Raw genomic sequence first — 27358 nt, 5'->3', positions numbered from 1 at the left:
TTTGCTTGTAACAGAAAGTTAGCTTAAAATTGGAAACTCAAGGTTGGAGTTATTCTAAACAACATAAGAAAACAGATGATATGCAAAAGCAGTGTACAAAGGGTAGAAAGAGTAGGTTTGGAAATAAAGTACATATCTTTACAAATAGAAGGAGAACCCTTTCAAGGTATAATGGATACAGGAGCAGATAAAAGCATTATATCTAGTAAGTGGTGGCCTGCTTCTTGGCCTGTTAATCAATCGTCACATAGCTTACAAGGATTAGGATATGAGGCTACTCCAACTATAAGTGCAAAATCCTTACAATGGAAAGATAAAGAAGGAAGGACAGGGCTTTTTCAACCTTATGTACTCCCTTTACCTGTAAACTTATGGGGGAGAGATGTGTTATCAGCTATGAACTTTATACTAACTAATGACTATTCTCAAAAAAGCAAGGAAATGATGAAAGGAATGGGATATATACCTGGACTAGGTCTTGGAAAAAATTTACAAGGTAGAATTTCACCAGTTAAAGCCACTGTAAAGGCAGACAAGAAAGGGCTGGGTTTTTTCTAGGGGCCACTGAAGAGCCTTTGCCCATCCTGTAACATACGGAGGACACAGTGTAGGTGCCTCAATGGCCTTTACCCTTTGAGAAGTTAAAAGCAGCTAAAGAATTAGTACAAGAACAATTAGACCTGGGACATGTGGAACCCACTCAATCATCCTGGAATACCCCCATTTTTGTTGTAAAGAAAAAGTCAGGTAAATGGAGATTGTTACATGACCTAAGAGCCATTAATGCACAAATGCAAGTTATGGGTCCTGTACTAAAAGGACTCCCCCTACTTTCAGCTCTACCTAAGGATTGGAGAATTATAGTAGTAGATATTAAGGATTGTTTCTTTTCAATTCCATTAAATAAGAAAGATAAACCTAGATTTGCATTCACCTTGCCTTCTATTAATCATATGGAGCCTGATAAAAGGTACCAATGGCGGGTATTACCCCAAGGAATGGCAAATAGCCCTACCATATGTCAGTTATATGTAGGAAAAGCTTTGCAACCGGTTAGGGATGGTTTCCCCTCCTTAAAAATTTGTCACTATATGGACGACATTGTAATTTGTGGACCTGAAGAAGAAAGTATGCAGCAAGCTTATGGCTTGCTTAATGAAACTTTAAAAAATAATGGTTTGAGTATTGCACCAGAAAAGGTACAGCTGTCTAATGTTAGTCATTTTCTAGGAGCCACTATTACTTTACGATGTGTCACCCCACAAAAGATTAGTATTAGAAAAGATCATCTAAAGACACTAAATGATTTTCAAAAATTATTAGGAGATATAAATTGGATTAGACCTTATTTAAGGATCCCTACTTCGGAATTAGAACCTTTATTTCAAATTTTAGAAGGAGACTGACATATTACCTCATTGAGACAGTTAACACCTGAGGCTTCTGATGTTCTTAGGAAAGTGGAAAAGGCGATTCAAACAGCACAGTTAACTCGTATAAATGAGCAAGAACCTTTGTGCCTATGCATATTACGCACCATCAATCTGCCAACTGCTGTGTTATGGCAAAATGGTCCTTTAGTATGGATACATCCACATATATCCCCTAATAAGACTATAGAGTATTATCCCACCATGGTAGCAAATATGGCCCACAAAGGGATAAAAACTTCAATCACTCACTTTGGAAAAATGCCTGATAGCATAATTGTCCCTTATACTGTCGCACAAATGCAAATATTGTGTGCTACTATAGATGAATGGGCCATTCTTAGATGCAGTTATTCTGGTTTAATTGATAATCATTATCCTAAACATCTGTTATTACATTTTATGTTATTACATCCAGTAATATTTCCAAAGGTAACAGCTAATACCCCTATAAAGGGAGCCATTGATATTTATACAGATGGATCCAAAACAGGAGTTGGAAGTTATGTATGTAATCAATGAAAAGGCTGTAAGGTTGCAATTTACACCAGGAGCCCCTCAATTGGTAGAATGTTTGGTGGTTTTAGAAGTCTTTAAAAGATTTCCTATGCCCATAAATATTATCTCTGATTCTGTTTATGTAGTTAATGCGGTTCTAGCATTAGAGACTGCCGGAAATTTTAAACAGTCCAGTCCTGTATCTAAAATTTTGATGAAAATACAAAATTGTATTTTGATGTGTGAGCATCCCTTTTATATCCAACATATTAGAGCACATACATCATTACCTGGACCTATGGTTAAGGGAAATGCAATTGCTGACTCAGCCACCAGAGACATGGTTTTTCTATTACAAAGTTCTATAGAAAGTGCAAAAAAATTTCATCAACTTTATCATGTCCCTGCTTCTACATTACGACAAAAGTTTAAGCTCACACGAAAAGAAGCCCGAGATATTGTCCTACAGTGTGGTAAATGTGTAGAATTTGTTAATGCACCTTCCGTGGGTGTTAATCCTCGCGGATTGCGACCCCTAGATGTTTGGCAAATGGACGTCACGCATATCCCATCTTTTGGGAAATTACAATATGTACATGTATCCATCGATACCAGTTCTGGTGTCCTACATGCCTCTCCCTTGACAGGGGAAAAAGCAGTTCATGTCATATCTCACTGCTTAGAGGCTTGGGTTGCATGGGGCAAGCCCCTAGTGTTAAAGACAGATAATGGTCCTGCATATACTTCTTCTAAATTTAGCCAATTTTGTAAACAAATGCAAGTAAAACATATTACTGGATTGCCCTATAATCCACAGGGCCAAGGCATCATTGAGAGAGCCCATCGCACTCTGAAACAATATTTGCAAAAACAGAAAGGGGGAATAGAGGCTATGACGCCAAAGATGGCTCTATCCCTTACAATATTTACTCTTAATTTTTAAAAATTGGATGATGCTGGAAGATCACCAGCTGAAAGGCACAGACAATGGCCTCAATCGCCCAATGAAATGGTCAAATGGAAAAATGTCCTTGATAATAAATGGTATGGCCCGGATCCTATCTTAATCAGATCCCGGGGAGCTATTTGTGTTTTTCCACAGGGTGAAGAAAATCCACTTTGGGTCCCGACGCGACTGACAAGGACCATGAAAGAGCAAGATGAACCCCAAGATGATTCTCCTGCTCCTGATGATTGAGACCGGGATAAGTATACCTTTGTGGGCCATAGTAAGATCATGGCCAGTACCTTTACCGGTACATTCCAATTCTTCTACCTTGCCTTTATTTTTTGCAACGGAATATTATTTGGATGCGCCTTGTGCACGACAAACTCCTCAAGAGCCACGGGTGTATAATAGTACTAGTTTTCATTTGAATTATACACTATGCTTTGTGCATAATGTGGATAAACCTTTTACACCCTGTATATTTTTAAAGAAAAAGATTATCTCTAATTGGGCAGATCCCATTAGCCAAAATAAGGGGAGCTCTGGAGTGTTGTTTAATGCTTTAACGCAAGTTGTTCAAGGAGCGCAATCAGGCTCAGGTGATGTTGAAAATAATATAACTTCACCTATAAACATCACCACTATTATGATAAAGGGAAAGGTGACCATTCCCAAAAGATCACAATGGCCTGTTGGCAATGCTACTGCTATATGCAGCATGCCTTGGTGTCATCCGGACCTCGCATTTCCTATAGTTTTTTCACCTTGTCAATCAAAAATTTTTCCTCAGAAAGAAATAGCAAAGGGTTTTGTTTTGTCACCCCCACTAGATTTTGCTATAATGAACGATAAAGGAGATGCTACAGGGAAAGAAAATATTTGGCCATATTACCAATGGATTTTAAGCAATGAGGCAGGTGCTAGTACCAGTCTGTCAGCCTTTGCATTGCTGACTGGAACCTTTCATGAGATATTGAATGTTTCTGCCACTCTTTCCAATACCTCTACTCATTTAGATAATGTGACAACTAATAGAATTATCAGAAATATGACTACTTCTCCAGTAGAAGTTTGTGTCAATCCTCCATTTTTCTTTATATTGGCTGAATTTCAAAATAATACAGAATGGTTAGATTGTACAAATGTCACTTGTTTTTTGACGCAATGCTGGAATGGAACCAAATTCTTAGCCTTAGTGGTTCATCTACTAATCTTTGTCCCTGTGCCTGTTGAGGCAGATCCAGAGAAGTTCCCAATAACGAGTCTTATTCGGCAAAAGAGAGGTTTTGGAATCACAGCTGCCATTGTTACAGCCATTGTGGTGTCCGCGGCATCAGCAGTTACCGCAGGAACTGCTATGGCCCATCAAATTAATACTGCTGACACCATAAGTCAGATAGCAGAAAAATCCTCTGAAGCATTGCTTACCCTGCAAAAGGTGGATTCTCATATCGCCTCAGGGTTAATGTTAGTGAATCAGAGAGTGGATATTTTACAACATAATATGGAACGGATGATGGATGTCATACAAATGAGTTGTATGGCATCCACATCGCATGTATGCATTACTCCCAATAGGCATATTAATAATTCTTTTATTAAAAGTACAGAACTATCTAATTACCTGAAGGGGAACTGGTCGCAGGAGCTGGAGAGGTTGCAGACGAGACTGCAGATGCAGATCCTGAACCTTAATGGGACCAGAGTGGAACCAGTGACCCTCGGAGACTTTACCTCTTGGCTTACCTCTGCTTTTTCTTACTTTAAGGAATGGGTGGGAGTGATTTTGTTTGGTGTTGCCATATGCTGTGGACTGGTGTTCATGCTCTGGTTGGTATGCAAATTCAGAACCCAACAAAAACGTGACAAGGTGATTATAACTCAGGCACTTTTAGCTATTGAAAACGGCTCCTCCCCTGAAATTTGGTTATCCATGCTCAAGAATTAGTTGGCATCTGAGTTCTCTACTCTTGCACTCATGGCACTGAGATGAGAGAGACTCAACGATCATTGATCAGTCCTTGCACATCACTGAGGTTTCCTCATTGCAAGTGATAGAGTGATCATGATTTCCCCACTAATTCATTTTTTGGCTGGCCTCTTTTGCAGAGTTCGCCCTAGGTCATTTAGCAGTTATTGTCACACAGCACTGCGGTATCCAGAGACGGGCAACTTTCCTCGTGCACAGTCCAACCTAAGACATGGGGCCCGGTGGCGATAGGGTTACCCTATGACGGGTAAGGCTGTGACATTAGATGAACGACCTAAAACAGGAGCCACGGCGGATGGGCATAATTGCACAGGCCTAGTCCAGCCTTATTTTATTAAAGCAAATAGGGGGAGATGTGGGAAGCCACATGTGCCGTTGCTGAGTGGCCCTGACTACTGCTGGCCACCACGCATAAGATTGGACAAACAACCAATGTGTACATATGCAGTAAAGTTTTTTGCAAAGACACTGCCTGGCCCAGGTATGATAATGAGGTTCTGTAAGGTACTAAGAGTAACCAATCGGATGTGAGACATGCAAATGAGGTATGATAATGAGGCTCTGTGAGGTACTGAGAGAGAGTAGCCAATCAGATGAGGAACATGCAAATGAGGCTTAGTGCATAACCAATCCGGGTATGAGACACGCCTCTCCTAGGCCTATAAAAGCAGCACCAGTTCTGGGCTCGAAGTCTTTTCGCCTCTGCAATCAAGCTCTCCCAATAAACGTGTGCAGAAGGATCCTGTTGCAGTGTCGTTCTTGCTGGTCTAGTCAGGTGCGCGCAAGAGTTTGGGTCAGGGAAAAATACCTGGGGAGAGATTGGAAGGAAGGAGAAGGAAAAAGAAAAGAAAAAAGATCAATCAGCGGAGGTCTCTAGGAGAAGGAGCCTATACTCATCACTAGATGAGCTCAAGGAGCCAGTTCTTAGTAGTTCTGAATCAGATGAAAAGGCTATTAGGGCCTGGAAGGCGCTCTCCGGAACAGGCGAAGCCACTGGATAACTAACAAAGATCGTCCAGGGACCTCAGGAGTCCTTCTCAGATTTTGTGGCCAGAATGACAGAGGCAGCAGAGCATATTTTTGGAGATTCAGAGCAAGCCGCACTTCTGGTAGAACAGCTCATTTATGAGCAAGCCAAGCAGGAATGCCGAGCGGCCATAGCCCCAAGAAAGAACAAAGGCTTACAAGACTGGCTGAGGGTTTGTCGGGAGCTTGGGGGACCTCTCACCAATGCAGGCTTAGCGGCCGCCATCCTCCAATCCCAAAAATGCTCCATGGGCAGAAATGAATCAACGCATAGATCTTGTCCAGGAACAGCTAGATGTATTATGGCAAATAGCTCAGCTGGGATGTGAACAAAAGTTTCCGGGATTGTGCGTTACTTCCATTCAGTATGAGAAATTTACTAGGGCAGCTAATTTGTCAAAAAGTCTTTCTCAGTATATGTTACAGAATTGGACGGCTGAATTTGAACAGACCCTTCGGGAATTGCGACTTGCCATCATTCAGGTCAACTCCAAGCGCTTGGACCTGTCCCTGACCAAAGGATTACCCATTTGGATCTCCTCAGCATTTTCCTTCTTTAAAGAATGGGTGGGATTGATATTATTTGGAGATATACTTTGCTGTGGATTAGTGTTGCTTCTTTGGTTGGTCTGTAAGCTTAAGGCCCAAACTAGGAGAGACAAGGTGGTTATTGCCCAGGCACTTGCAGCTCTAGAACATGGTGCTTCCCCTGATATAGCTATGCTTAAGCAATAGGTCGCTGGCCATTCAGCTCTTGCACCCCACGAGGCTAGTCTCATTGCACGGGATAGAGTGAGTGTGCTTCAGCAGCCCGAGAGAGTTGCATGGCTAAGCACTGCAGTAGAAGGGCTCTGCGGCACATATGAGCCTATTCTAGGGAGACATGTCATCTTTCAAGAAGGTTGAGTGTCCAAGTGTCCTTCTCCCCAGAAAAAAACGACACGGGAGCAGGTCAGGGTTGCTCTGGGTAAAAGCCTGTGAGCCTAAGAGCTAATCCTGTACATGGCTCCTTTACCTGCACACTGGGGATTTGACCTCTATCTCCACTCTCATTAAAATGGGTGGCCTATTGCTCTTATTAAAAGGAAAGGGGGAGATGTGGGGAGCCGCCCTCACATTTGCCCTTACAAGATGGCGCTGACATCCTGTGTTCTAAGTGGTAAACAAATAACCTGCGCATGTGCCAAGGGTAGTTCTCCACTCCATGTGCTCTGCCTTCCCCGTGACGACAACTCGGCCAATGGGCTGCAGCCAATCAGGGAGCGACACGTCCTAGGCGGAGGATAATTCTCCTTAAAAGGGATGGGGTTTCCCCATTCTCGCTCTTGCTCCTGAAGATGTAAGCAATAAAGCTTTTGCCGCAGAAGATTCCGATTTGTTGCGTCTTTCCTGGCTGGTAGCGAACGTGTGTAAGAAATATGCTCAATTAATACTTGCCTATAGAATATTTTTCTGATACTTTGTTGCTTAAGATATGAGTAAAGCAGCCCAGTACATATATTAGATATCTTACCTTTATATTCAAATACATTATGTAGAATTAATTTCAGATGTGTTTTAATTAATTTTTTGAGAACTTCATACAATGTATCTATGTCATGTTTTCATTCTACCTCCCCAACTTCTCTCAATCATCCCTTCCCTATCCGTCTCCCAATTCATGTTCCTTTTAAATATCTTATTATATATTTTTGAATATGCTCTCTCACAGCAAATTTTATGATCTTGTGACTTTTAGAAATCTTTTTACCCCAACATTCTCAATGTTTCCCAAACCTACAATGCAGAAGTTGTAGTGTGAATGTACTAACTGTAGATACTAATGGTCAGTTGTTCTCTATATATGAGTAGCAATGCTTTTTGTAATAATCTCCTTCTGGTACAAACAGAAGTTTCTTTGAGACCAGCATATATGTGTATTTACAGTGCAGTTAGAAGTAATACTGGCTTTTAGAGAAGCAGTAGTAGGTTCTACTCTAGGTTTCATTGTATCACCAACCATGTTAGTTGACCAGATTTATACTGCCAAGCATGGATTCATGAGCATATGACCTGGGCTTACAAATGATTAGATTGTTGTTGGTAACTCCCAAGATAAATGTACCACTATAGCACCTATTGGACTATCTTACAATTCTGGTCATTGTTGTGGTTAACTGACATTATTGCTGGGTAGGAGTATTGATTTCTTCTCTCCATTGGAAGCTTGCACGGCTCCTTTAAGCTATGAAAGTTAGTGTCTTTCCAGAAAGAGGAAACTTACAGGTAAGATACAGATTACTCAAAATACTGAGGCCAAAGTCTGTGTGCACTCCACAATAGTCCCTTCCTCCTCTTCCTCCTCTTCTTCCACCACCTCCTCTTCCTCCTCCTCCTCCTTTTTTCTTGGCCTCCCCTGACCAATTTAAAAGTAGGTTGCTCATGCCTGGCACTGAGTTTTTCTTAAATACTTTATGTTCAGAAGCATTGTCACTTCAGTGTATAATCTCACTTAAAATGCAAATATATATACATATATATATATAACCTTTTAGTAGGTTTAATATAACTCCATTTGAATTTTTAAGGCATCCTTAGTTTTATTCATCTCTTCTTCCTTCTTTGATAATTTGGTTTCTCCTCTGCCCCCAGCTAAGGTTCTCTCAACTGCTTATCTGATTCTCCCTTCATATCAATTATGTCCTATGATCCAACTCCCACCCCAATATATTTTTATCCATTTATCCATCATGTGAAGTATTAGATAATCATCTGAGTCTGTATATTCTTTGTGAAGAAGAAATACACACAAACATTTAGTTTCATTACAATATGGGCAGTTAAACTTTTTCATTTTCTCAGACAGGGGCTATAACAATCTTATCAAACTATCTTACAACATAAGGTTATTACCATGAAAGATACTGATACAAATTTTTCTTTAGCTTTGAAATTTTTATCCCCATTCTTTCTTTTCCTTTCTCTTTTTGTCACACTCAAGTCTTGACAACCATATCATTGTCCATATCATTGATATTAATACTATTACTTACCATCTTGATAACTTAATGTTACATTATCACATTTACTATTCATTAATATTTTAGATATAAAATAATGAAAGTTGGGGGCTAGAGTTATGTCTCAGTGGATGTATTGGTCAAGGATCTGTAGAGGAACAGATATTATAGAATGAATATAGAGGCTAAGGATAATTTTTAGAATGGATTACAGGTTGTGTTCCAGGTAATCCAATGATGCCTGTTTACAAATGGAAGGTCCAAGAATCCAGTAGGTGTACAGTCCAATAGGCTAAACATCTCAGCCACTCTTCAGAATATAGCAGAATTCTGGTGAAATAGTCTCTAATGCCAAAGGAATGGGCTTGCCAGTGAGAGCAAGGCAAAACAAGTAAAGAAAAGATGCTTTCTTCATCTACATCCTTTGTACAAACTGTCAAAAATAAAGTGTGGCCCAGGTTAAAGGTGATTTTACCACCTTAAGGGATATGGACTAAAATTAGATATTCCCACTTCAAAGATTTAAGAAAAAATTTCCTCATAGGTGTACCTATCAGCTTGGGTTTTAATGAATTGCAGATAGACTCAAGTTGACAACCAAGAATACCTACCATGGTGGTTAAGAGTATATTGCTATTGCAGAGAAACGAGTTTCAGTTCCCAGCACCCATGAAAGGTGGCTCGCCCAACAAGCAACTGAAAAAGTCAGATGCAGACATTTGCTCCCAACCAATGGACAGAAGCAGCTCACTCATGTTGTTGAATTAGGAAAAGGCTGAAAGAAGCTGAGGAAAAGAGCAATCCTGTAGGAGGACCAGAAGTCTCAATTATTCTGGACCGCTGAGATCTATCAAACACTGGACCACCAAACAGGCAGCATACACCAGCTGATATGAAGCCCCCAACAAACATACAGCAGAGAACTGCTGGGTCTGTGTTCATTCAGAGATGATGCACCTAATCCTCAAGATATTGGAGGCCCCAGGGAGTTTAGAAGTCAGGTGGGGTGGGGGTTGGGGACATCCATGTGGAAACAGGGGGTGGGGAGAAGGTATGAGATGTGAAACTCTCAGAAGGTGGATGGCGTGGGAGAGCAGAATAAAATATGGATTGTAAATAAAAAATTAATTAATTAATTAATTTAAAAAATAAAACAAATCACTATTACCCTAGCACCCAAAAGTTCAAAACCTTTGGTCTGCACATATACCTATACTCATGTGCGCATATCCATACATACATATATTAATAATAATAAAAATAAATCTTTAGAATTATTTCTATGTATTTTTCTTTATTATTTTCCATTCATGTGTTCTTTATTGATATCTGTTACATACTCATCACTTTATTTTTCTTATGCAGACCTTGGGTTTATTTTTCTTGTTTTAAACTACAAATAGTTTTTATCTTCTGGTTATAGACATAAATAAATGTAGCTCTAAATTTGCCCAAATCAAATTGTATGTACATTTTATTACTTAAATATTTCAAAGCAACATGATGAATATACTGTTTTTATTTTGTCAAAACAATTAATTTATTAACACTAGCTTCACTATATGGTTTAATATAAACATTTAAATTTAATTATTTGTACTACATAAAATATTTGATTTATATTAAATCATCAGTGTAAATTATTTCCATTCAACTTATATTTATATTGAATAAAATATTTAATTTATATTAAATCATAAATCAAAATGTAATACACATGACTGTTTTAAAATTTGTCTTCCATAGTTACTCTCATTCCATTGTTGAATGACATGACTTTTTTTGATCCTAGCTTAAATTACCTGAATTATTTTTAATTATTATACATGGTTTTATTTCTATTTATTTATTTATTTATTTATTTATTTATTTTTGGTTTTTTGAGACAGGGTTTCTCTGTGTAGCTCTGGCTGTCCTGGAACTAACTCTGTAGACCAGGCTGGCCTCGAACTCAGAAATTCGTCTGCCTCTGCCTCCCAAGTGCTGGAATTAAAGGTGTGCACCACAACGCCTGGCCATCTTTTTATTTCTTATTTTTGCCTTTATAGTTGACCATGCAGTTTCTCCTACCTGTTTGCTAGATTTAATGTGCATTTTAACTATATGTGTAGTATAATTAAGAACTAAAGCAATAACTGTTCCAAACTTCACTTTTCTTTACATGCAATAAAACTTCAGGGAAGGAAAGCTCTACTTATTTCCTCCTGTTCCTTTCATAGCATTTTAAACTTCTTAATGAGGCCTGAGTTTTTGTTCATTGCCAGCCTTCGCTCTGAAATACTATCAGGGGTATTGCTAGTGAGACAGTTATAGCAACTAGCTGTATGAACTGCAAATGGCAGTTATGTTGCAGTACTTGCCACTGTCCCCTGTGTCCTCTGCATACTTCTGTGGACAATTTAGGGATTTTCTCTTTTTCCTTAGGGCATGTGCAGTTTGTATCAATACAAACTATGCCAAGTCATTTTATTTTGCATTGCTCAAACTGTATAACTAAGTTTACTACTGTGAATATATCCGAGTTTGAATATATCTAAACTCAGTATTGTGGTGTGGTGTTGATAAGCGATCTACTAATGCTTCAAAATTTCTTTAGTCCATTTTTCAACTCTGAAAGGTCAAGTATATGCATTGGAGTATTAAGAGTCTATTTTTATTGCTGTTTTCACTTTCTTTCCAGACATACATACAGACAGGTCAGCTTTTATTTGATTGTTTCTGATTTTTTTAATTCTCTTGAATGAAATTACCTGTCTGATTTTGTGTGATGTTATCATAAGAACTTTAAAGGAAGCTTTTAAATTGGATATTTAAAATTATATCAGTGCAGCTGACATTTCCAAAAGGTCAATTCAACTTTATTTTCATATTTCTAAAATTTGAATAAAGTGAGATTTGTATATAATATATGTAAATTAAATGATATAGCAAAGACAGTCTTGGTTATTAATATTTTGACAAAATGAAAATAGTATATTCACAGAGCTGCTTTGAAAAACATAGATCCTTAAATAACTGTAATTAATCATGAGACTCTGATCTATATGAAGTAAAAATGTAATTATATGTATAATTAATGACTTGGCTATAATGAGTTGATTATTCTGTATATACTTTGTCTAGTTTTAAACTGACAACATTTCTATCTATTATATAATAAAATATGCCAAAAGAGTGAAATACAATCAAATTAATTCAAATTTTCTACCTCTGGCAATAGACAATACATAAATTTAACTCTTAAGTATCCAAAATAAAAAGTATCTGAGCTTTGAATTACCAGTTTCAGTAATATAGCCATCACATATTTTACTGTTTTGAACTAGAAAAAATAAATTTCTCCTAGTACTGTGTTCAGACTTCATTCTGACAGGTATGCCTCTCCTCACAGCATGGTTATGCAGTGGGGAATGGGTGGAAATCAATATGTTTGCCCTTCCATTTTTACCACACACAACTCTCAAACATTGTTAAGTGCACAACCTTGATCTTGAATATTTGTTTTACTTTTCCTAAAAAATAGAGTGTTAAAATGTAAACTTCTCTTGAATATTATATTTCTCATACTGGATATATGATCTCTGAAACCTTTATTACAAGCAATGACACTCCAGCGGTATCTCTTTTTGAGTCATCTAGCAATGCCAAGTGAGCTTATTATTCCAGAGAGAACCAAATATTTTATTCTGAAAGAATGCTTTGTAATTGGCCATAAGTATCTCACTTATCATTTCCAGTTCTTATCTTTTTATCTGGGAGAAATAAATGAATTTTAGTATGGCAATTACATCTTTTTTAAGAACCTCTGAAAAGTAAGGCTACATAAAACATGGACATGCCAGCTTTAACATTAATTTATTGAAATGACTAGTGATTTTTATTACTTTTAGTTTTAATAGGATAAAATTCACTATGGACAGGAAGTACTAATAATGTCATTTAAAATATGATTTTCCCAGTTATGTGGACCCTTCTTTCCTATTAAGCTAATGTCCTTTCAGTTCTGAAAAGTTCCATTTTTACTATTTATGAAGCCCTAAATATGAATGAGCGGATTGCATTTGCATACCATTAGCAGCTTAAGTATGAAGGAGAGCACTTGAAATCATCTCGGTCTTCATCATCTTCTCTTGACTACAGGAATTTAAAGAATGATGATGAATTAGAACAAATGACAAAGGGGCAAAATTATCAATAGTTCTACAGCTATTGTTAGCTAAGATTAAGTAAGCAGATACTTGTTAAGACCTGAGAAAGTTCTAGAAATGCTAAAAGATATGTTAACTAAGAGTATCACCACCTGAAATGAATTAAATGACTCTGCTTAGAAGAGAAAATGAATTTTTCCTTCTGTAAAAATGCTCATTAATATTGCTGCCTCTGAATTTCAAATGTTGATCTTCACAGTAAACTAAACTGTGGGGCATTTGCTATAGTTAGTGCCAACTGCCACTCAGTTCTGAAAACATATCTGCACTTCTGACCCTCCTCTCCTGATGGTGGAGAGAAATATTTAGTAACATAAACTTCCTGAATGCTCTGTGGTTTAGAAAGTTCTATGACCTCCAACCACACTACTTTTTACTTTACCGTGGTTCATTTTTAAAATAGATTAGAAAGAGGAAAGAAGCATACTTTGCATGTTAAATTAATCTCTCCTTCAACTCCATCTTTATATTAAGTGCCTCACTATTTTATCTGTATTAAATGTTAACAATTGCAAAGACTCTTTTAACTCTATTTGCTGGATGTCCTAGAGTTATTTACTCTAACCATATTTCATATGTACTTCTGTTAAGTAGCTTAGAAATTATTCTCTCCATGTGAATGAATCTTTGTCTGTGAGCATACACATGCACCCACACAATTGTCTGGTGCCAGTGGAGACCAGAAGAGAGCAGCAGTTCCCCCGAAACTGGCATTACACACAGTTGTGAGCTGATATGTGGATGCTGGGATTGAACAGTCTAATAAGAATACAAAGTGTTTTTAACACCTGAGCCAACTAATTAGCTCCTTTAACTAGATTTAATATTTATTTATTTATTACATGCAAAATATTTTGTTTATATGCTTCTCTTTCCCTAACTCCTGCCTTATGCCCACAATCTTCCTACAATGTAAGTAATCTTTTCTTTTTTGAAATATTTATGTATTAATTTTGTGTACATGTGTGCACATTTTCTGCATGTTCATCTATATGACTGAAGGGGGTATCAGAACTCATTATAGAGGGTTGTAAGCTACCATGATGTTGCTTGGAATTGAACTCAGTACCTCTAGTAGAACACCCAGCGCTCTTAAACCCAGAGCCATCTCTCCAGCACCACAAGATTCTTTTCTTTTCATAAACTTTTAATTATATTAGTATCTCCTTTTTTATTTATTTCCCTAAAACATATTTATGTCCCAAATTCTGAAGTTCATCTCAAATTCATGATATTTTAGAAGAGGTCTTTTGCCCAACTCTCCTTTCAATGAAAATTTTGAATATGTTCATAAGAAATGTCTCATGAATAAATATCTACAAGGTTCTCTTAGAATTTGGAAGTTTAGGCAGCCTTCATAATGTCTCTGAAACACTAATGAAACTGTTCTCAAGACCTGTAATTATGTTGCATTTTTATAACGCATATACTCACGTCACAGTTATCTTACTAACAGTCAAATTTGAGCTTTATATATTTTTCTCTTACACCAATGACTCATTAACTTCCAAAGTTTAAATTGAGCTCAGATTCCTTTATATTGTCGATGAGCTGTGCTATACAGTTGACCTTGCTTTCTTCACTAATGTCCATTTGATGACCTCTGTTCATTTTGCCTTGTTGACCTTGCAATGCCAGTGGTTCAGTAAAGGGCACAGAGAAGAACTGCTCCAGAGACAGTTTCAGGGAACAGCCTTGGCATTATTGCATGGGAACAGCTACTCATATAATGGAAGCCTATTGCCTGCGATTGGATAGTACATTACCTCATATTGGACAATGCATTTTGGACCCTTGCCTCCCACTGGGTTGCCATTTTTAGCCTTAATAGTAAAGGAGTTGTCTAATTTTATTGCAACTTGATAGGCCATGGCTGTTTGTTATACAGGGAGGCCTGTCCTTTTCTGAAGAAAAATAGAGGAGGAATAGGTGTGTATAGGGAGAGGCGATAGGGGAGGGACCAGGAGAAGGGGTGGGGGGAAACTGTGGTCAGGATGTTAAATAAATAAATAAATAAATAAATAAATAAATAAGAAAAAAGTGTCTCTACTGTAAGAATTCATATATACATTGAGAGACATATACCAATGATTTGAGATTTTATGTATAAATCTTAATAAATAAATACAATAAATTCAATTTTTAAATAAATATTTGACTTCACTCACCATTTCTATACAAACCTATATATTGCACCTTAATATTTTCAGTTACATGAATATGTAAATAGAATTTTTCAATGTGTCATTAATTGATAATATTTGCATTTCTTTATATATAAAAACATAAACATACATGTGCATATGTCTTTATTTGTTTTATATATATAAAGCATTACCCAGAACTTTCTGCTATAGTTGAAAATCATCCACAGTGAAGACAAACTGTATTGTATTACAGCATTTTATAGTGTACAGATGTTTCTTTTCTTTGACTGGTATTTGCTCAGATTTCACACTAACTGCTCTTATAGGTAACCCTTCGTCTATTGAAGAAAAATCTCTTTCCTCCTTCAAAGCTAAAAATGTAAAGAAAGCACTACACATTGCACACAGTGCACATTGTGCACTCCCTCTATCCTGTATTCCAGCAAGCAGCAATTGTTCCTTAAAAGAATTCTCAACCTGTGGGTCTCAACCCCTTTGGCAAATCTGGAGATCCAAAATTATTTACATTTCAATTCACAATAGTAAAATTACAGTATCAAAGTAGCAATGAAATAATTTTATGATTGGGGTCACCACATGAGGACTGTTATTACAGGGTCACACCATTAAGAAGGATGAACATCGTTGCCTCAAAAGGAAATAGGGCCAGTCATGAAAACATGCTTACAAGAAGTAGTATCCAAATGGAGTTGGTTGTACTTATGTATTTAGAAATATATATATGTGCACAAATATGTATGTAACGTAATACAAAATGGATGCCTTCAATTTAAAAGAGAAGAAGAATGGGTATATAGCAGGGTTTAAAGAAAGAAAGGGATGGGATGAATGATGTAATTACATTATAATTTTAAAATTTTTAAAAATTTAAAATACCTAGATAACATGTGTGTGAATTTCAAAAGAAAAAAAGGAAACAATATTTCTTTTCATCTTCAAGTTAGATATTTCTTTATTGTGTACAATCGTCATCTACCTTAGATTTTTATGAAAATACTCCTGTTTTGCTCTCTCACTCTATTAGCTAACCCTATTTTTATTTTCCAGGTTGAGTATAAGTTATACTTAATCACTAAGTAATTTATTATTTTGAAATACATCCTCTAGACAAAAAAAGTATAAGATTTTGATATAATAGATAAGAAGCATTGAACAAAGTTGTCAGTGCAGTAAGTACTTGCCTATAATTCATAAATATATTAGTTATTAAATATTTAATGTATTATTAATACATTAGTACTTACCTTACAGAGAGTAAAAGAAAAGAATTAGACAAAGAAACAAAGTTAAGATACAGTAAGTATACTTCCGGCCACTGTTTCTAGTCAGCTCAAGCTTACAGCAAACATCAAATGAGAAACACTGGTCCCATTTTCTCTATGCCAGTTTCTATTTCTCTGCCTTTCACATTATATATTTAAAAATGTGCAAAATACTTCATTATCTCTAAGCCTGCAACACCAAGTGAAAGGTTTTTTTATTAAATTAATTGACTTTGATGAATTTTACCTTCTCTATTTGCAAAATAATAGGTGCAGATACTACTTACAGGATGGAGAAGATCAAAGAAGTTAGCAGAAAGAATGTTCTGGGACAAAAATAAACATATCTATTAGCTATTAAATATATCATATGTAACTTTATTAATATGCAATACATATTATTAATATGTAATATAATGTGCAATATACATTTGTAATTTATACATGTAACATATAATAATATAATTTGTTATATATTATGTAACAAATATAATTTAAAAAGGCTATCAGCTTGAGAAAGGATGACTAGTAGGTTGTTTCAGAGGAATGAGGAAAGAGAGTGGGAAAATACTGTAACTCTATATCAATTAAACATTTTTAAAATGTTTATGTTAAAAATGTTAATGATTTTGAAATTGATGTGTTTAGAAACTTCATACATATAGTAACTGCGGTTTTGAATAGATTAAATAACCATATGGATCAACATGTAATATTAAATGAAATATTTAATTTCTGCATGTTAGCAGTGAAATGGGTAATTCTGTAAAACAGGCAAGTGTATAAATATATACAAATTGATAAAGATGATCAATATTATGTTTCAGTTCTCTTTTCTCAAACTTTGTGATGTTCTGTGGCCAGCATGGCCTTTAGACTTCAGGTCTTTCTTGAGTAATGAGAAACTGACCTTCACAAGATAGCTGCCATTAACCAAATGGTTTTCTCGCTGTCTAGTCCATTTGTAGGATATCCTAACAGCTGTCATATTCAGAACAAATGAGACAAACTGCAGAATGCTAAGAAGCTGGAATGTCTTCAGGTCCTCTACTTACATAAGTCCTCTGGGAACAATGAACGCCCCCCAAGACAACTTTACGTAGTTGCTTGAATGTATTTTTAAAGCATAATACTGATTTCTTCTTGAGTGAGGTACTGTCATGTCATGCTCTATGTGACTTAAATCAACTTTAAAAGGTGTGTTAATCAGCATTTCCATCCTGTAAAACTCTTCATATTTTGCCTATGGCATTTTCATAATGAGGTTATATTCTCTGTCATATTAGCATAATTGTTTAATTAATTCTCTTAACATCATTAAAAGTAACCAACTCCATTAATGAAAATATAAATATATTAGGAGAGTGAAAAATTAATTGATCTTATTATAGAAATAATATAAATAAAATAATCCAAATAATTTTTGCCCACTGAGTAATTTTCAAGCATGAAACTCAGGAAATTACAGTTTTGATTCAGACTATAATTTTAAAAGCTATGGTCGATATATGTAAGATGTTAGCTCAAAACATATTCCATTGTCTTTCTCTATGTAAGAAATACAAATACAAACATAAAGAATTGTAGAAGAAAAAGATAATACGAAAATTTAAAGACAGACATGGTTAACTATTTATGACTGAAAAATAACAGAATTGTAGAAATTTTCATATTTAAAAGGATTAATCACTTTTAACCATTAAATTGTTTTTTAAACATCTAGAAAGAAAGTTTAATAACAAAATTAAGAAACAATCTCATAGCTAAATTCTTGCCTCCTACTGTGTTTCAATTGGTTAGCTTACTAGTCTGTTAATTTATCACTGTCATGTTATTTTTTTTTGCATTAAATATGCAGAAGCAAAGTGTATGTTTATCAAATTACAGCTGCAACAATGTTTGTGTATATATCACCTATTCTGTTTCAAGCTCCTTAGCTCACAGATGCAAGAGTGTGGTAGCAAACACAGCGGTTGGGCTGGGAAAGAACAGCTAGCAGACACTTAAGAGAAGCGTGTCTGCATTTCAATGTTTTTGTTTGCTTTTTTATTCAAAGACAAAGCTACTTTCTTTATGAGTAATTTAACAAACAGATAAACAGCAAATATTCCTGGAAAAGTTCTGCTTAATCAACAAGAAGTTTGGAATAGTGGCTCACCAGAGGAAGTGGTTCCTACATTTATAAAGCAGACCTGTTTTATCACAGTTCTACAGATGTAGTTGCTGCTGGCCACCATCACATTAAGTGCAAGACCTGCTCAAGACAAGAAAATACAAATACAGTGCATATTAGTAGTCATCTCAAATTCTAATAAACCGAATCATTAACATCATATATAATATTCAAACAAAGAGCATCACAAGGAATATAAATATGAAGTTTAATATCTGAAATATGATTACAGAAAGATAGAAAAACCAATGGCAAAATTAGAAATATGTGGGAAGCAATTTTCCTGTAATCTTTTAAATATTTGTTATTGTTTTTTTAGACAGTTTCTCTGTGTCACATTTTTTAATACCTAGGCATTAACAATCAAATTTTCAGATATTTTAATACTCTAGTATATCATGCAAAAATGTTCTGTTCTCCAACAATCTCAGTCATGACAGCAGAATCATTCCTTCCTTCCACAGAAATATTCACTAATCTTCTCAGAGCTAAAGGAAATGTTCTTCCCTGCAAGGGGATGACAGATGAGGTTACCAACAGCTCCAAGATGTAGTCAGTTTGTCTCCTTTGATGCATTCATTATAAAAGCTGACAACATTAGCTGTTGTTTTCCTGCCCTGTGCAAACTGAGTTTCAAGAAGCTGGTAGTTTGCAACTATTGTAGGCAATGTGTTTCCTAAATCTATTTTTGTTCCTTATTTTTTTAATTAGGTATTTTCTTCATTTACATTTCCAATGCTATCCCAAAAATCCCCATACCCGGGGATCCATCCCATAATCAGCCTCCAAACGCTGACACCATTGCATACACTAGCAAGATTTTGCTGAAAGGACCCAGATATAGCTGTCTCTTGTGAGGCTATTCTTGGGCCTAGCAAACACAGAAGTGGATACTCACAGTCAGCTATTGGATGGATCACAGGGTCCTTATTTCTTAATGGACAAATCTGTCAATTAGTACAAACACAACCCCACAACCATCAGAAAACTGCTGCTTAGGAGAAATGTATTGCTTGATATAAATGGTTCACTTAATATTTTATGATTTTAAGTATTAAGTTTCTAGAGGCAAAGCTATTTGAAATAAAATTACAAGTTTATATGTGTGCATATGTATAGTGAGGCCTGTTTGTTTATGTTGGTGTCTTGAGTATATGTCTGTGTTCCATGCATATGTATATGCAGGTATACATTCTTGTCAATTTTCATATATGGGGAAGACATTGGATATCTTCCTGTATTGGTCTATGGTTTTACTACTTTAGGCAGGATCTCTCACTGAACCTGAAGCAGACAAGTTCATACAGGCCAATTGACAAGTGGGATCTCATAAAATTGAAAAGATTCTGTAAAGCAAAGGACACTGTCAGTAGGACAAAACTACAACTTACAGACTGGGGAAAGATCTTTACCAACCCTACATCCCATAGAGGGCTAATATGCAATATATACAAAGAGCTCAAGAAGTCAGACTACAGAGAACTAAATAACCCTATTAAAACTGGGGTTCATAACTAAAAAAGAATTCTCAACTGAAGTAACTCAAATGTCTGAGAAGCACCTAAAGAAATGTTCAACATCGATAGTCATCAGGGGAATTCAATCAGAACAACCCTGAGATTCCACCTCACACCAGTCAGAATGGCTAAGATCAAAAACTCAGGTGACAGAAGATTCTGGCTAGGTTGTTTCAAGTTTTCAATGAATACGGAAAACCTTGTGTCAGAATACAAACTTGTGTAGGTTGATAACCTCATTTCTTCTCAGAATGCACATATGAGTTAGATGGTTACATGGGAAATGGCTTTTAAAATACATGTGGCAAATAAACCATTCACAGAGTAGATGACTGTGCATTTCTACCACAGATGTTTGATAATTCCAATTAGTGCAACATTCTTGTCAACCCTTAGTATCTTGAGATATTTAAAACGTATCTAATTAGCTATACTAGTGGAAGCATAGTGGCATTGCCTTTGGAATTTTAGCTTGCATTTCCTTCCTTGGTAATTATATTGAACATATATTTCACCTGTTTATGTTCTATCTATGAAGCTCTCTTTGTAAAGATTCTATTGAAGTAATCTGAGGATTGCTAAAGTTTTTAGATAAAACAAAAGTGCAGCTTTGATAGCACTTCACAGTATCTTTTAACAATTTTTTTTTATGTTTCCCCTTCTGTGATCCCAAGGGCTCTCACATTCAACTACTTGAAATCTTTAAAATATTGAGATGTTTAGGAACTTTATGTTTTTAAATTATTTTGTTCTTCATACTCTGATAACTCACAGTTATTTGATTCTATGCTCTGATTTTGACGACTTTACCTTGTTCTTGTATTTTTTTAGTTACTTAGTTAAAGGAGATAAGTTTTTACTATGTAGCCTATTTCAAATTTGAACTTTTACCTTTCAATGTGAGATACTAGGATTATAGCTGTTGTATTTTTCAAGGTTCCCTAGAGGAACAGGAATCAGGAACAAGAAAATTAATCTATATATGCTAAAAGGAAATTTATTACAGTTTATGACAGACTCCAAGTAGTCAAACTATGACTACTTCCTCATGAAGTGAGGAATAGGATTATAGGATATAATCCTATAGAATTATAGGATTCTTATCCTATAATTGCTCCAATCACAAGGCTACAAGTCTTAGCTGTAGCTTCAGTATATGTGGATCTTGAAAAAGCAGTAACTTTGAATGCAGAGAAGGAAGGCCTCAAAAACAGGACAGATGAACTTGCCAGTAACAGAGATGTCAACCAGGCAAAAACCAAAAAGCGTTCTTCTTCCATGGGGTTCTCCTATCTCAAATAAGAAAATCAAGAAAATTAACACATAGAAGTTGAGCTATTGCTTGACTAGAAGCTAGCATTCCTGGTACTAGAAGGCACTCTGGACACTAATAAAGGAAAAAGGTCACCATAAATCTATCCCAGCTACAACTCCTACAGCCTATAATAAGGGCCTGCCGTGAGAGAAGTTGGTACAATATTGGCACAAGTGCTATGAGAGTAACATGTAAATTATTTAATTGGATTTATGACTTACTTCATAAGATGGACACCAAACTGGTCAAGAAGCTGAGATGAGATCAGTTATGGGCAGGGGAAGTAGGGGATCTAAATATTATCATTCTCCTGAGGAAAGGGGCAACAAAATGACCCACAATGCCATACTGCTATATGCACAGAGCAGTGTCTTACTCAGATAACCTCAGAGAAGCTGCTTCTTTCAGTGCATAGGAATGTCTTCATCCAAGTTTTCAATCAAGAGTCAGAGATCTATGATAAGAGGAGATGGAAAGATTGTCAGAGTGTGATAGAATTTGGGTTTTCAACACTGAAATGGGAAGTAGACACCATTCCCAAGCTCCAATAAAGAAGATATCTGCAACGGATAACAACTGACAAATAGAAAATCAGTTTTCATAATAGTCACATTTTGACTCAAGCCCCATGCCCAGGAGAATTTTGCCAACAAAAAACAAAAATGAGGATATTTGTGTAGATTTATATGTCTCATACTTCTGTGTTTGGGTATCTGTTGTCTTATTTGTCCTTTGCTTGTTTATTTTGATTTCTTTAATTTTGATTTTATGGGTTTGCTTTTGCTTCTGTGGTCATTTTGTTTTTGTTTTTGTTTGTTTTAGAAAAAGAAAGAGATGATAAATAGATAGATAGATAGATAGATAGATAGATAGATAGATAGATAGATGATAGATAGTTTGAGCAAAATATTGGGGAAAGGTAGAGAGTTCTAGGAAAAATTGGGGAGAGAGAAAAGATGACCAAAATATATTTACGAATCTTTTTTCAAAAAAATAAAATAAAATAAAAGCCAGTGGTGGTACAAAGCTTTAATTCCAGAACTTGGGAAGCAGAGGCAGATGGATTTCTGAGTTTGAGGCCAGTCTGGTAAACAGAGTGAGTCCCAGGACAGCCAGAACTACACAGAGAAACCCAGTCTCAAAAAACCTAAGGAAAAAAAAAAAACAAAAAACAAAAACAAAAACAAAAACAAAAAAAAAAAAACAAAAAAAAAGGGAAGGAAAAAAAAAAAAGAAAGAAAAAGAGAAAATCCCTGAGAGCTGTGATAGTTTCTTGGCTTCAGTGAATCTAATATGTAGCCAGTTGACAGCCACAATTAGCCATCACCATCGTGTCCCACAGGAAACAGCAAGTAGTGAAGCATTATTGATAAAATTAGTTTTCCTCACTATGCAAACTAGACATACATTATGTTATATTGTCTTTAAACCACGATCAGTTTCTTCTCCAAAGTGAACACATAAAGGTGTTTTATCCTTTGCTAGGATTTCTTTATACAAGCCTGCTTTTATCTACTACATAAATGAGATTATTGGATTGTATAATTCTATTTCAGGCATTATCTATACTGGAAACTTTGCAATCATTTCTATCGGTATTTCTGTTTCTCTCTCATCATCTCTTTTTCTTGTCATTCTTATTCATTGTTTTTCTCTATCTCTGCCTTTTAATGTAGGATCTGAGAATAGTATATTACTTACTTGCATTATCCAATCACTTTTAATTCATTTACTTAAGGACACTGTAATATTCAATTATTTATTTGTTTGTTCTCCTATTATGCACATCTTGCCTGAAACTTCCCCTACCTCCACTCTGGACTTTCTTCCTACTTCCTTTCCCCTCAAGATCCAATACCCACTAAAAACAAAACAAAACAAAACAAAATAAAATAAAATAATGTAACATAACATAACATAACATAACATAACATACAATACAATACAATACAATACAATACAATACAATACAATACAATACAATACAATACAACACAATACAATACACTTCCAGGGACCAAACATGGCACACAAAAGATATAATAAGACCAGGCAAAACTCTAACACCAGGTTCTGCAAATATGTGGTGGGTAGTTTGGTTACTCTGCTTTGAGTTCTAGGTGAGTCTCAGGTGCGGACCCACCTAGGAGCTATCTTGGATCAGCAAAAAAAGACATACACACATTCTTTCATTTTTAACCTGCCTTACTTGCTCAATGGCTGGGTTCTGCTAAGTCTCTCATGGCTAGCAAGCCCTTAACTTTACTCCTTGCTCAAGATCTCTAAATCTGCCCTCAGCAAAGCTGCACAGTTACCTTTACTCCTAGCTCAACACCTCTAAATATGACCTTAACTTAGTTGCCCAATTACCTTCTGTGAAGCCCATGGGCTGCTTTCCCTTTCTACCTACATTTTGGAAGATCTCCCCTGTAGCTCTGAATCTGCATCTTCTCTCTGCACCTAGTGTCATTCTCCTCCTATTCTCTCCTAGTCTGCAGGAAACTGAAAGTCCCTCTTCTTTCTTTCTACCCAGCCATTAACCACTTGTGAGGGACCAAACCCTGGGAAACTAGGTCCCTCAGTTACTCTCACCCTAAAGATCCGGCTGACCCTTTGAAGGGAATTATGTCACCCCCTCCTTCATTGCCTCCACCTGGTGCCTGAGACTTCCAGCTTCACTCCCTCCTTCACTTGGCACCTAGATCTGCTTAGATTAAGGCAGCTTCACCTCCTCCTCCATGTCTCTGCTTGGTGCCCTGGACTGTTTATGGCACTCCAAGATACAACTGCAGAATGTTTGGAGGCCGCCCGGGACAGTTTTAGGGCCGACATTCCAAGATAAGCTGCAAGAAGCCTGTAATCAGCATTTGCCCCAGATGTCCATCCCTTTCTCTGTATTTTATTATGCCCCCTCGACCCCTCCCTATTTTCTCTCACTGTGTGCTTATAATCAGGCCCCTAGCCTTCATTAAACAGACCTTAACAACTCTTTGCTTGGTCTCGCTTCCCTTTCTCTGCTCATTTCTCTTTCAGGCCCAGGTCCTTCTGGACCCACGGAATAACTAAGTCCTGCTGGACTAACCACTAACATCTTTATTGATTGATCAAGAACCAATTGGGGACAAGGACCTTCAACATAAGTACTTGCAGATTCCTGATTAAATCAAAGCATTGGAACCCCACTCCTCTGCATTTCACATTTTCAGTCCAATTTAAAAACAAAACAAAAACTCTTCTCTCAGACTGAGCATAACCACAACAATTACGTAAATTACAAAGCATAATATACAGTTAACATCCAGCCCACCATATTTGTCAATTGGATAAAGTATTCTATTGTCATTCCTCACTTAAAAAGTTACATTTATATTATTGAACTATGTTTAGATTTTAGCCTAGAACATGAAAACCATGCTTTCTACTCTAAATCATGTCTTTAATAATGTTAATTAACTTAAGTTTGCTTATGAACTAAAATTAGTTTTTTACCTCATCAGAACTCTGAGAAAGAACTAAATATTTCCTGAGTATGTAGGAAGCCCCAAACATAGCTTCTCAAACTCAAACATTGGTCAAGGCAGTGTCCTTCAAAACATTGAAGCATCACTCTTCAGCCTTCTGGCCCAGGATCATCCGACTGACCTCTGTAAAGCAGAATTATGAAGGACTGTTTACCCTGTCTTGGGAGAGTTATCAATCAACTCTTCTATATAATGTGTCCATTTTGGACAGCATTTTGTCTATATTAAATAAGCACTATTTTGTCTTATGAAATAAGCACTTCCTGCCCCATGGCTACCTTGCCATGATAAGCAACCTTGCCTGGAGGTAAAGATGTGCAGTATCTTCTTTTAACCGTGAAGGGGTACTGTCAGGAACAGATGTCTCATTGTCAAATGATTCTCAATAATGAAATGACATTAAATGTAACATAATGTGGATTTCTGATTTTTTGTAGATTATCTATGTAAAGCATATTTGAATTGTTAAGCTTTAGCTACACTTAGCCATTTCTACTTGAGTAAATTGAAAGCACTTTTTTTATAATTAAATTAAAATCTAACCTAACTACGAGTTTATCATCTGGCACTTAACTTGTGTTTCTTAATCATGTTATTCTTAAATGAGTTGCATTGGCACAATGTCTATCTAAGAATAACAATATTAACTTTAATTTTTGTACCAATATATAGATTTATACCACTGAAAACCTTAATTATATATCAATATATAATTCTGTACCAACGTAAGAAATTATATCTTCAATTTTGTATCAACCATTAAAAATTTCTACCAACGTAAGATTATGGCTATCCCATCATTTTCTCTGTGTTCAGAATTATGACCATTCACAAATTATCCCTTAAAATGACAACCTACCTATAATATGTAAAATAATGTGACACCCAAACCCAAGCAATGAGGCTGATGACTTCCATTGGCTTCTTCCTGAAGATTATGGGTGACAAGAAATTATCTTAAGGAGTGAGGATAGGTAGGAAAATTAGAAAATTGGTTAGACTTAAGATAGCCAATTTTATCATCTGTTTTCTAGTCTCTGTATGCTTTGACGGCTCAGGCCTTGACTGAAGTTCTGACTAAATCTGTCTGAAAGGGTGGATTAATAGTGATGATCTCCAATCTGCAGCAATCCTTGAAGCTGTTTTAGGAAGCCTCACAAAGCAGGGACAAAGCAGGTCATTTCAGCATCTCTGAGAATGAACCTTGCCAAAGCTCTGCATTCTGTAATATATGAAACTCACAACCAAAATTTCAGTACCATTAAGATTTTTGTATTGATTATGCTGCGTGCACAGATCAGTTAAGGGTGAAATATTGCTCTTCGTCTGAGCAAGTGAAAGACAACTGCCTTTTCTATAAGTTAATTGTATCAATAATCAAATATAAAAAGTCTTCATTCACACCATATGAAGGAGGGCACAAAGAATCTTAGGGATTCCATAAACAACAAGAGTTATTGTCTCATTTTACCTGAAGTTTTAACTAGAGACATTTTTATGTCTAATCCAGTTATTGGGCTGTTCCCATGTTGAGAGATTAGCAGATCAAGTTACCTATCCTGTTTGATTTTTTAAATTTTTTGAGATCTTCATGTGGTCTTCCCCTGTTATATCTCATCTGTACCATTCTGGAAGGTGTCCATATCCATCTCTCCTTTTCTATCAATACAAATGCAGAGACTATTTCCCAAAATAGCATGTCCTTTGGTCTAATAATTAGAATTCATTAAGGATGTAGCTAGACCTCTCTTCTTGAGAGACTTTACCACAACCACCAAATTCATAATCACACTCATTTTTGTAATCAAAACAATTCAAAGCAATTAAGGCAATCTAAACAAACATTATCTATTGAGGCAGTGTTTCTCCTTTTCCTGGCATGACTTACATAAGTTCAAGGCCTAAATTATTTATATATCTGTGTAAGCTTGAGTCTCCCCAACTATGAAGATTAATATTTCTGTGGGTACATATGTAAGTCCCTTTCTCTCTATTTCTCAAGGCCTAAGTTTCTACTGTCTGACCAAAGCTAAATTCCCTACCTCCTGCTTTCAACCTATGTTTTGTTTTTTGTTTTGTTTTAAGATTGAAAGCCTCAGTGTTTATAGATCTCTGATTTAGCTTTAATTAAATTCCCTTCTTACTTTATAAGCCTATTTATAGGCTCTAGTTTTTAATCATAGTAGGTTGACAATCCTAGAAATCCAATGTCAACCACCTTCAATGTTCCTAAGAAATTGTCCTGGCAAGACTTACATACCTTTAGAGCATTTGTTCACTTATTCTCCTTGACTTATCTCTT

The 27358-nt window shown here is 36.1% G+C and overlaps 1 long non-coding RNA gene across 4 annotated transcripts in view; it reads right to left on the bottom strand.

The window, feature by feature from the left end:
• Positions 1–5163: 5163 nt before the first annotated feature.
• Positions 5164–27358, bottom strand: part of Gm31831 — a 54852-nt gene continuing 32657 nt past the window's right edge. The window contains exons 2-8 of one of the 4 annotated variants that reach the window (XR_868247.2): positions 25025–25179; positions 21757–21989; positions 18689–18784; positions 16818–16856; positions 12962–13026; positions 7066–7286; positions 5164–5675 (exon numbers count right to left, since the gene is read on the bottom strand). This is a non-coding gene — a long non-coding RNA (predicted gene, 31831). The remainder of the gene's footprint in view (positions 5676–7065; positions 7287–12961; positions 13027–16817; positions 16857–18688; positions 18785–21756; positions 21990–25024; positions 25180–27358) is intronic. The other 3 variants (XR_868248.2, XR_868249.2, XR_868250.2) reach the window with 3 other exon arrangements.

The sequence above is a fragment of the Mus musculus genome, chromosome 5, assembly GCF_000001635.26.
Source record: "Mus musculus strain C57BL/6J chromosome 5, GRCm38.p6 C57BL/6J".
NCBI classification, from domain to species: Eukaryota; Metazoa; Chordata; class Mammalia; order Rodentia; family Muridae; genus Mus; species Mus musculus.
The sequence above is the reverse complement of the archived record's forward strand: the minus strand, read 5'-3'. Positions and strand labels throughout refer to the sequence as shown.